The following is a 10,956-nucleotide window of genomic DNA, read 5'->3' as shown; positions in this document are numbered from 1 at the left end:
GCGCTGTTTCTAGTACGATCTGAAACCAACAGTGCAAGACTCCACACTTCTGAGTTTCATTTCTTCTCCATCGATGGCTTCCGCTTCGCTGGTTCTTGAGGATTTCCGGAATCGTTCCCTGTGAACTATGATGCTTCTGTCAGGATCGTGCCATGCTCGGCACATAACCTCTGTTGAGTTCTTTCGTCGCCCTGTGCTAGCGCTGTTTCTAGTACGATCTGAAACCAACAGTGCAAAACTCCACACTTCTGAGGTTCATTTTTTCTCCATCGATGGCTTCCGCTTCACTCGTTCTTGAGGATATCCGGAATCGTTCCCTGTGAACTATGATGCTTCTGTCAGGATCGTGCCATGCTCGGCACATAACCTCTGTTGAGTTCTTTCGTCGCCCTGTGCTAGCGCTGTTTCTAGTACGATCTGAAACCAACAGTGCAAGACTCCACTCTTCTGAGGTTCATTTCTTCTCCATCGATGGCTTCCGCTTCACTCGTTCTTGAGGATTTCCGGAATCGTTCCCTGTGAACTATGATGCTTCTGTCAGGATCGTGCGATGCTCGGCACATAACCTCTGTTGAGTTCTTTCTTCGCCCTGTGCTAGCGCTGTTTCTAGTACGATCTGAAACCAACAGTGCAAGACTCCACACTTCTGAAGTTCATTTCTTCTCCATCGATGGCTTCCGCTTCAGTCGTTCTTGAGGATTACCGGAATCGTTCCCTGTGAACTATGATGCTTCTGTCAGGATCGTGCCATGCTCGGCACATAACCTCTGTTGAGTTCTTTCGTCGCCCTGTGCTAGCGCTGTTTCTAGTACGATCTGAAACCAACAGTGCAAGACTCCACACTTCTGAGGTTCATTTCTTCTCCATCGTTGGCTTCCGGTTCACTCGTTCTAGAGGATTTCTGGAATCGTTCCCTGTGAACTATGATGCTTCTGTCAGGATCTAGCCATGCTCGGCACATAACCTCTGTTGAGTTCTTTCGTCGCCCTGTGCTAGCGCTGTTTCTAGTACGATCTGAAACCAACAGTGCAAGACTCCACTCTACTGAGGTTCATTTCTTCTAAATCGATGGCTTCCGCTTCACTCGTTCTTGAGGATTACCGGAATCGTTCCCTGTGAACTATGATGCTTCTGTCAGGATCGTGCCATGCTCGGCACATAACCTCTGTTGAGTTCTTTCGTCGCCCTGTGCTAGCGCTGTTTCTAGTACGATCTGAAACCAACAGTGCAAGACTCCACACTTCTGAGGTTAATTTCTTCTCCATCGTTGGCTTCCGGTTCACTCGTTCTTGAGGATTTCCGGAATCGTTCCCTGTGAACTATGATGCTTCTGTCAGGATCGTGCCATGCTCGGCACATAACCTCTGTTGAGTTCTTTCGTCGCCCTGTGCTAGCGCTGTTTCTAGTACGATCTGAAACCAACAGTGCAAGACTCCACACTTTTGAGTTTCATTTCTTCTCCATCGATGGCTTCCGCTTCACTCGTTCTTGAGGATTTCCGGAATCGTTCCCTGTGAACTATGATGCTTCTGTCAGGATCTAGCCATGCTCGGCACATAACCTCTGTTGAGTTCTTTCGTCGCCCTGTGCTAGCGCTCTTTCTAGTACCATCTGAAGCCAACAGTGCAAGACTCCACACTTCTGAGGTTCATTTCTTCTCCATCGATGGCTTCCGCTTCACTCGTTCTTGAGGATTTCCGGAATCGTTCCCTGTGAACTATGATGCTTCTGTCAGGATCTAGCCATGCTCGGCACATAACCTCTGTTGAGTTCTTTCGTCGCGCTGTGCTAGCGCTGTTTCTAGTACGATGTGAAATCAACAGTGCAAGACTCCACACTTATGAGGTGCATTTCTTCTCCATCGATGGCTTCCGCTTCACTCGTTCTTGAGGATTTCCGGAATCGTTCCCTGTGAACTTTGATGCTTCTGTCAGGATCGTGCCATGCTCGGCACACAGCCTCTGTTGAGTTCTTTCGTCGCCCTGTGCTAGCGCTGTTTCTAGTATGGTCTGAAACCAACAGTGCTAGAGTCCACACTTGTGAGGTGCATTTCTTCTCCATTGATGGCTTCCGCTTCACACGTTCTTGAGGATTTCCGGAATCGTTCCCTGTGAACTCTGATGCTTCTGTCAGGATCGTGGCATGCTCGACACATAACCTCTGTTGAGTTCTTTCGTCGCCCTGTGCTAGCGCTGTTTCTAGTACGATCTGAAACCAACAGTGCAAGACTCCACACTTCTGAGGTTCATTTCTTCTCCATCGATGGCTTCCGCTTCACTGGTTCTTGAGGATTTCCGGAATCCTTCCCTGTGAACTATGATGCTTCTGTCAGGATCGTGCCATGCTCGGCACATAACCTCTGTTGAGTTCTTTCGTAGCCTTGTGCTAGCGCTGTTTCTAGTACGATCTGAAACCAACAGTGCAAGACTCCACACTTCTGAGGTTCATTTCTTCTCCATCGATGGCTTACGCTTCACTCGTTCTTGAGGATTTCCGGAATCGTTCCCTGTGAACTATGATGCTTCTGTCAGGATCGTGCCATGCTCGGCACATAACCTCTGTTGAGTTCTTTCGTCGCCCTGTGCTAGCGCTGTTTCTAGTACGATCTGAAACCAACAGTGCAAGACTCCACACTTCTGAGTTTCATTTCTTCTCCATCGATGGCTTCCGCTTCGCTGGTTCTTGAGGATTTCCGGAATCGTTCCCTGTGAACTATGATGCTTCTGTCAGGATCGTGCCATGCTCGGCACATAACCTCTGTTGAGTTCTTTCGTCGCCCTGTGCTAGCGCTGTTTCTAGTACGATCTGAAACCAACAGTGCAAGACTCCACACTTCTGAGATTAATTTCTTCTCCATCGCTGGCTTCCGGTTCACTCGTTCTTGAGGATTTCCGGAATCGTTCCCTGTGAACTATGATGCTTCTGTCAGGATCGTGCCATGCTCGGCACATAACCTCTGTTGAGTTCTTTCGTCGCCCTGTGCTAGCGCTGTTTCTAGTACGATCTGAAACCAACAGTGCAAGACTCCACACTTTTGAGTTTCATTTCTTCTCCATCGATGGCTTCCGCTTCACTCGTTCTTGAGGATTTCCGGAATCGTTCCCTGTGAACTATGATGCTTCTGTCAGGATCTAGCCATGCTCGGCACATAACCTCTGTTGAGTTCTTTCGTCGCCCTGTGCTAGCGCTCTTTCTAGTACCATCTGAAGCCAACAGTGCAAGACTCCACACTTCTGAGGTTCATTTCTTCTCCATCGATGGCTTCCGCTTCACTCGTTCTTGAGGATTTCCGGAATCGTTCCCTGTGAGCTATGATGCTTCTGTCAGGATCTAGCCATGCTCGGCACATAACCTCTGTTGAGTTCTTTCGTCGCGCTGTGCTAGCGCTGTTTCTAGTACGATGTGAAATCAACAGTGCAAGACTCCACACTTACGAGGTGCATTTCTTCTCCATCGATGGCTTCCGCTTCACTCGTTCTTGAGGATTTCCGGAATCGTTCCCTGTGAACTTTGATGCTTCTGTCAGGATCGTGCCATGCTCGGCACATAGCCTCTGTTGAGTTCTTTCGTCGCCCTGTGCTAGCGCTGTTTCTAGTACGGTCTGAAACCAACAGTGCTAGAGTCCACACTTGTGAGGTGCATTTCTTCTCCATTGATGGCTTCCGCTTCACACGTTCTTGAGGATTTCCGGAATCGTTCCCTGTGAACTCTGATGCTTCTGTCAGGATCGTGGCATGCTCGACACATAACCTCTTTTGAGTTCTTTCGTTGCCCTGTGCTAGCGCTGTTTCTAGTACGATCTGAAACCAACAGTGCAAGACTCCACACTTCTGAGGTTCATTTCTTCTCCATCGATGGCTTCCGCTTCACTGGTTCTTGAGGATTTCCGGAATCCTTCCCTGTGAACTATGATGCTTCTGTCAGGATCGTGCCATGCTCGGCACATAACCTCTGTTGAGTTCTTTCGTAGCCTTGTGCTAGCGCTGTTTCTAGTACGATCTGAAACCAACAGTGCAAGACTCCACACTTCTGAGGTTCATTTCTTCTCCATCGATGGCTTCCGCTTCACTCGTTCTTGAGGATTTCCGGAATCGTTCCCTGTGAACTATGATGCTTCTGTCAGGATCGTGCCATGCTCGGCACATAACCTCTGTTGAGTTCTTTCGTCGCCCTGTGCTAGCGCTGTTTCTAGTACGATCTGAAACCAACAGTGCAAGACTCCACACTTCTGAGTTTCATTTCTTCTCCATCGATGGCTTCCGCTTCGCTGGTTCTTGAGGATTTCCGGAATCGTTCCCTGTGAACTATGATGCTTCTGTCAGGATCGTGCCATGCTCGGCACATAACCTCTGTTGAGTTATTTCGTCGCCCTGTGCTAGCGCTGTTTCTAGTACGATCTGAAACCAACAGTGCAAAACTCCACACTTCTGAGGTTCATTTTTTCTCCATCGATGGCTTCCGCTTCACTCGTTCTTGAGGATATCCGGAATCGTTCCCTGTGAACTATGATGCTTCTGTCAGGATCGTGCCATGCTCGGCACATAACCTCTGTTGAGTTCTTTCGTCGCCCTGTGCTAGCGCTGTTTCTAGTACGATCTGAAACCAACAGTGCAAGACTCCACTCTTCTGAGGTTCATTTCTTCTCCATCGATGGCTTCCGCTTCACTCGTTCTTGAGGATTTCCGGAATCGTTCCCTGTGAACTATGATGCTTCTGTCAGGATCGTGCGATGCTCGGCACATAACCTCTGTTGAGTTCTTTCTTCGCCCTGTGCTAGCGCTGTTTCTAGTACGATCTGAAACCAACAGTGCAAGACTCCACACTTCTGAGGTTCATTTCTTCTCCATCGATGGCTTCCGCTTCAGTCGTTCTTGAGGATTACCGGAATCGTTCCCTGTGAACTATGATGCTTCTGTCAGGATCGTGCCATGCTCGGCACATAACCTCTGTTGAGTTCTTTCGTCGCCCTGTGCTAGCGCTGTTTCTAGTACGATCTGAAACCAACAGTGCAAGACTCCACACTTCTGAGGTTCATTTCTTCTCCATCGTTGGCTTCCGGTTCACTCGTTCTAGAGGATTTCTGGAATCGTTCCCTGTGAACTATGATGCTTCTGTCAGGATCTAGCCATGCTCGGCACATAACCTCTGTTGAGTTCTTTCGTCGCCCTGTGCTAGCGCTGTTTCTAGTACGATCTGAAACCAACAGTGCAAGACTCCACTCTACTGAGGTTCATTTCTTCTAAATCGATGGCTTCCGCTTCACTCGTTCTTGAGGATTACCGGAATCGTTCCCTGTGAACTATGATGCTTCTGTCAGGATCGTGCCATGCTCGGCACATAACCTCTGTTGAGTTCTTTCGTCGCCCTGTGCTAGCGCTGTTTCTAGTACGATCTGAAACCAACAGTGCAAGACTCCACACTTCTGAGGTTAATTTCTTCTCCATCGTTGGCTTCCGGTTCACTCGTTCTTGAGGATTTCCGGAATCGTTCCCTGTGAACTATGATGCTTCTGTCAGGATCGTGCCATGCTCGGCACATAACCTCTGTTGAGTTCTTTCGTCGCCCTGTGCTAGCGCTGTTTCTAGTACGATCTGAAACCAACAGTGCAAGACTCCACACTTTTGAGTTTCATTTCTTCTCCATCGATGGCTTCCGCTTCACTCGTTCTTGAGGATTTCCGGAATCGTTCCCTGTGAACTATGATGCTTCTGTCAGGATCTAGCCATGCTCGGCACATAACCTCTGTTGAGTTCTTTCGTCGCCCTGTGCTAGCGCTCTTTCTAGTACCATCTGAAGCCAACAGTGCAAGACTCCACACTTCTGAGGTTCATTTCTTCTCCATCGATGGCTTCCGCTTCACTCGTTCTTGAGGATTTCCGGAATCGTTCCCTGTGAACTATGATGCTTCTGTCAGGATCTAGCCATGCTCGGCACATAACCTCTGTTGAGTTCTTTCGTCGCGCTGTGCTAGCGCTGTTTCTAGTACGATGTGAAATCAACAGTGCAAGACTCCACACTTATGAGGTGCATTTCTTCTCCATCGATGGCTTCCGCTTCACTCGTTCTTGAGGATTTCCGGAATCGTTCCCTGTGAACTTTGATGCTTCTGTCAGGATCGTGCCATGCTCGGCACATAGCCTCTGTTGAGTTCTTTCGTCGCCCTGTGCTAGCGCTGTTTCTAGTACGGTCTGAAACCAACAGTGCTAGAGTCCACACTTGTGAGGTGCATTTCTTCTCCATTGATGGCTTCCGCTTCACACGTTCTTGAGGATTTCCGGAATCGTTCCCTGTGAACTCTGATGCTTCTGTCAGGATCTAGCCATGCTCGGCACATAACCTCTGTTGAGTTCTTTCGTCGCCCTGTGCTAGCGCTCTTTCTAGTACCATCTGAAGCCAACAGTGCAAGACTCCACACTTCTGAGGTTCATTTCTTCTCCATCGATGGCTTCCGCTTCACTCGTTCTTGAGGATTTCCGGAATCGTTCCCTGTGAACTATGATGCTTCTGTCAGGATCTAGCCATGCTCGGCACATAACCTCTGTTGAGTTCTTTCGTCGCGCTGTGCTAGCGCTGTTTCTAGTACGATGTGAAATCAACAGTGCAAGACTCCACACTTATGAGGTGCATTTCTTCTCCATCGATGGCTTCCGCTTCACTCGTTCTTGAGGATTTCCGGAATCGTTCCCTGTGAACTTTGATGCTTCTGTCAGGATCGTGCCATGCTCGGCACATAGCCTTTGTTGAGTTCTTTCGTCGCCCTGTGCTAGCGCTGTTTCTAGTACGGTCTGAAACCAACAGTGCTAGAGTCCACACTTGTGAGGTGCATTTCTTCTCCATTGATGGCTTCCGCTTCACACGTTCTTGAGGATTTCCGGAATCGTTCCCTGTGAACTCTGATGCTTCTGTCAGGATCGTGGCATGCTCGACACATAACCTCTGTTGAGTTCTTTCGTCGCCCTGTGCTAGCGCTGTTTCTAGTACGATCTGAAACCAACAGTGCAAGACTCCACACTTCTGAGGTTCATTTCTTCTCCATCGATGGCTTCCGCTTCACTGGTTCTTGAGGATTTCCGGAATCCTTCCCTGTGAACTATGATGCTTCTGTCAGGATCGTGCCATGCTCGGCACATAACCTCTGTTGAGTTCTTTCGTAGCCTTGTGCTAGCGCTGTTTCTAGTACGATCTGAAACCAACAGTGCAAGACTCCACACTTCTGAGGTTCATTTCTTCTCCATCGATGGCTTCCGCTTCACTCGTTCTTGAGGATTTCCGGAATCGTTCCCTGTGAACTATGATGCTTCTGTCAGGATCGTGCCATGCTCGGCACATAACCTCTGTTGAGTTCTTTCGTCGCCCTGTGCTAGCGCTGTTTCTAGTACGATCTGAAACCAACAGTGCAAGACTCCACACTTCTGAGTTTCATTTCTTCTCCATCGATGGCTTCCGCTTCGCTGGTTCTTGAGGATTTCCGGAATCGTTCCCTGTGAACTATGATGCTTCTGTCAGGATCGTGCCATGCTCGGCACATAACCTCTGTTGAGTTCTTTCGTCGCCCTGTGCTAGCGCTGTTTCTAGTACGATCTGAAACCAACAGTGCAAAACTCCACACTTCTGAGGTTCATTTTTTCTCCATCGATGGCTTCCGCTTCACTCGTTCTTGAGGATATCCGGAATCGTTCCCTGTGAACTATGATGCTTCTGTCAGGATCGTGCCATGCTCGGCACATAACCTCTGTTGAGTTCTTTCGTCGCCCTGTGCTAGCGCTGTTTCTAGTACGATCTGAAACCAACAGTGCAAGACTCCACTCTTCTGAGGTTCATTTCTTCTCCATCGATGGCTTCCGCTTCACTCGTTCTTGAGGATTTCCGGAATCGTTCCCTGTGAACTATGATGCTTCTGTCAGGATCGTGCGATGCTCGGCACATAACCTCTGTTGAGTTCTTTCTTCGCCCTGTGCTAGCGCTGTTTCTAGTACGATCTGAAACCAACAGTGCAAGACTCCACACTTCTGAGGTTCATTTCTTCTCCATCGATGGCTTCCGCTTCAGTCGTTCTTGAGGATTACCGGAATCGTTCCCTGTGAACTATGATGCTTCTGTCAGGATCGTGCCATGCTCGGCACATAACCTCTGTTGAGTTCTTTCGTCGCCCTGTGCTAGCGCTGTTTCTAGTACGATCTGAAACCAACAGTACAAGACTCCACACTTCTGAGGTTCATTTCTTCTCCATCGTTGGCTTCCGGTTCACTCGTTCTAGAGGATTTCTGGAATCGTTCCCTGTGAACTATGATGCTTCTGTCAGGATCTAGCCATGCTCGGCACATAACCTCTGTTGAGTTCTTTCGTCGCCCTGTGCTAGCGCTGTTTCTAGTACGATCTGAAACCAACAGTGCAAGACTCCACTCTACTGAGGTTCATTTCTTCTAAATCGATGGCTTCCGCTTCACTCGTTCTTGAGGATTACCGGAATCGTTCCCTGTGAACTATGATGCTTCTGTCAGGATCGTGCCATGCTCGGCACATAACCTCTGTTGAGTTCTTTCGTCGCCCTGTGCTAGCGCTGTTTCTAGTACGATCTGAAACCAACAGTGCAAGACTCCACACTTCTGAGGTTAATTTCTTCTCCATCGTTGGCTTCCGGTTCACTCGTTCTTGAGGATTTCCGGAATCGTTCCCTGTGAACTATGATGCTTCTGTCAGGATCGTGCCATGCTCGGCACATAACCTCTGTTGAGTTCTTTCGTCGCCCTGTGCTAGCGCTGTTTCTAGTACGATCTGAAACCAACAGTGCAAGACTCCACACTTTTGAGTTTCATTTCTTCTCCATCGATGGCTTCCGCTTCACTCGTTCTTGAGGATTTCCGGAATCGTTCCCTGTGAACTATGATGCTTCTGTCAGGATCTAGCCATGCTCGGCACATAACCTCTGTTGAGTTCTTTCGTCGCCCTGTGCTAGCGCTCTTTCTAGTACCATCTGAAGACAACAGTGCAAGACTCCACACTTCTGAGGTTCATTTCTTCTCCATCGATGGCTTCCGCTTCACTCGTTCTTGAGGATTTCCGGAATCGTTCCCTGTGAACTATGATGCTTCTGTCAGGATCTAGCCATGCTCGGCACATAACCTCTGCTGAGTTCTTTCGTCGCGCTGTGCTAGCGCTGTTTCTAGTACGATGTGAAATCAACAGTGCAAGACTCCACACTTATGAGGTGCATTTCTTCTCCATCGATGGCTTCCGCTTCACTCGTTCTTGAGGATTTCCGGAATCGTTCCCTGTGAACTTTGATGCTTCTGTCAGGATCGTGCCATGCTCGGCACATAGCCTCTGTTGAGTTCTTTCGTCGCCCTGTGCTAGCGCTGTTTCTAGTACGGTCTGAAACCAACAGTGCTAGAGTCCACACTTGTGAGGTGCATTTCTTCTCCATTGATGGCTTCCGCTTCACACGTTCTTGAGGATTTCCGGAATCGTTCCCTGTGAACTCTGATGCTTCTGTCAGGATCGTGGCATGCTCGACACATAACCTCTGTTGAGTTCTTTCGTCGCCCTGTGCTAGCGCTGTTTCTAGTACGATCTGAAACCAACAGTGCAAGACTCCACACTTCTGAGGTTCATTTCTTCTCCATTGATGGCTTCCGCTTCGCTTGTTCTTGAGGATTTCCGGAATCGTTCCCTGTGAACTATGATGCTTCTGTCAGGATCTAGCCATGCTCGGCACATAACCTCTGTTGAGTTCTTTCGTCGCCCTGTGCTAGCGCTCTTTCTAGTACCATCTGAAGACAACAGTGCAAGACTCCACACTTCTGAGGTTCATTTCTTCTCCATCGATGGCTTCCGCTTCACTCGTTCTTGAGGATTTCCGGAATCGTTCCCTGTGAACTATGATGCTTCTGTCAGGATCTAGCCATGCTCGGCACATAACCTCTGCTGAGTTCTTTCGTCGCGCTGTGCTAGCGCTGTTTCTAGTACGATGTGAAATCAACAGTGCAAGACTCCACACTTCTGAGGTTCATTTCTTCTCCATTGATGGCTTCCGCTTCGCTTGTTCTTGAGGATTTCCGGAATCGTTTTCTGTGAACTATGATGCTTCTGTCAGGATCGTGCCATGCTCGGCACATAACCTCTGTTGAGTTCTTTCGTCGCCCTGTGCTAGCGCTGTTTCTAGTACGATCTGAAACCAACAGTGCAACACTCCACTCTTCTGAGGTTCATTTCTTCTCCATCGATGGCTTCCGCTTCACTCGTTCTTGAGGATTTCCGGAATCGTTCCCTGCGAACTGATGCTTCTGTCAGGATCGTGCGATGCTCGGCACATAACCTCTGTTGAGTTCTTTCTTCGCCCTGTGCTAGCGCTGTTTCTAGTACGATCTGAAACCAACAGTGCAAGACTCCACTCTTCTTAGGTTCATTTCTTCTCCGTCGATGGCTTCCGCTTAACTCGTTCTTGAGGATTTCCGGAATCGTTCCCTGTGAACTATGATGCTTCTGTCAGGATCGTGGCATGCTCGGCACATAACCTCTGTTGAGTTCTTTCGTCGCCCTGTGCTAGCGCTGTTTCTAGTACGATCTGAAACCAACATTGCAAGACTCCACACTTCTGAGGTTCATTTCTTCTCCATCGATGGCTTCCGCTTCAGTCGTTCTTGAGGATTACCGGAATCGTTCCCTGTGAACTATGATGCTTCTGTCAGGATCGTGCCATGCTCGGCAAATAACCTCTGTTGAGTTCTTTCGTCGCCCTGTGCTAGGGCTGTTTCTAGTACGATCTGAAACCAACAGTGCAAGACTCCACACTTCTGAGGTTCATTTCTTCTCCATCGTTGGCTTCCGGTTCACTCGTTCTTGAGGATTTCCGGAATCGTTCCCTGTGAACTATGATGCTTCTGTCAGGATCGTGCCATGCTCGGCACATAACCTCTGTTGAGTTCTTTCGTCGCCCTCTGCTAGCGCTGTTTCTAG

This window comes from Amblyomma mixtum, chromosome 10 (assembly GCF_055824585.1).
Source record: "Amblyomma mixtum isolate Tamu chromosome 10, ASM5582458v1, whole genome shotgun sequence".
Classification (NCBI taxonomy): Eukaryota; Metazoa; Arthropoda; class Arachnida; order Ixodida; family Ixodidae; genus Amblyomma; species Amblyomma mixtum.
This window is presented reverse-complemented; position numbering follows the sequence as displayed.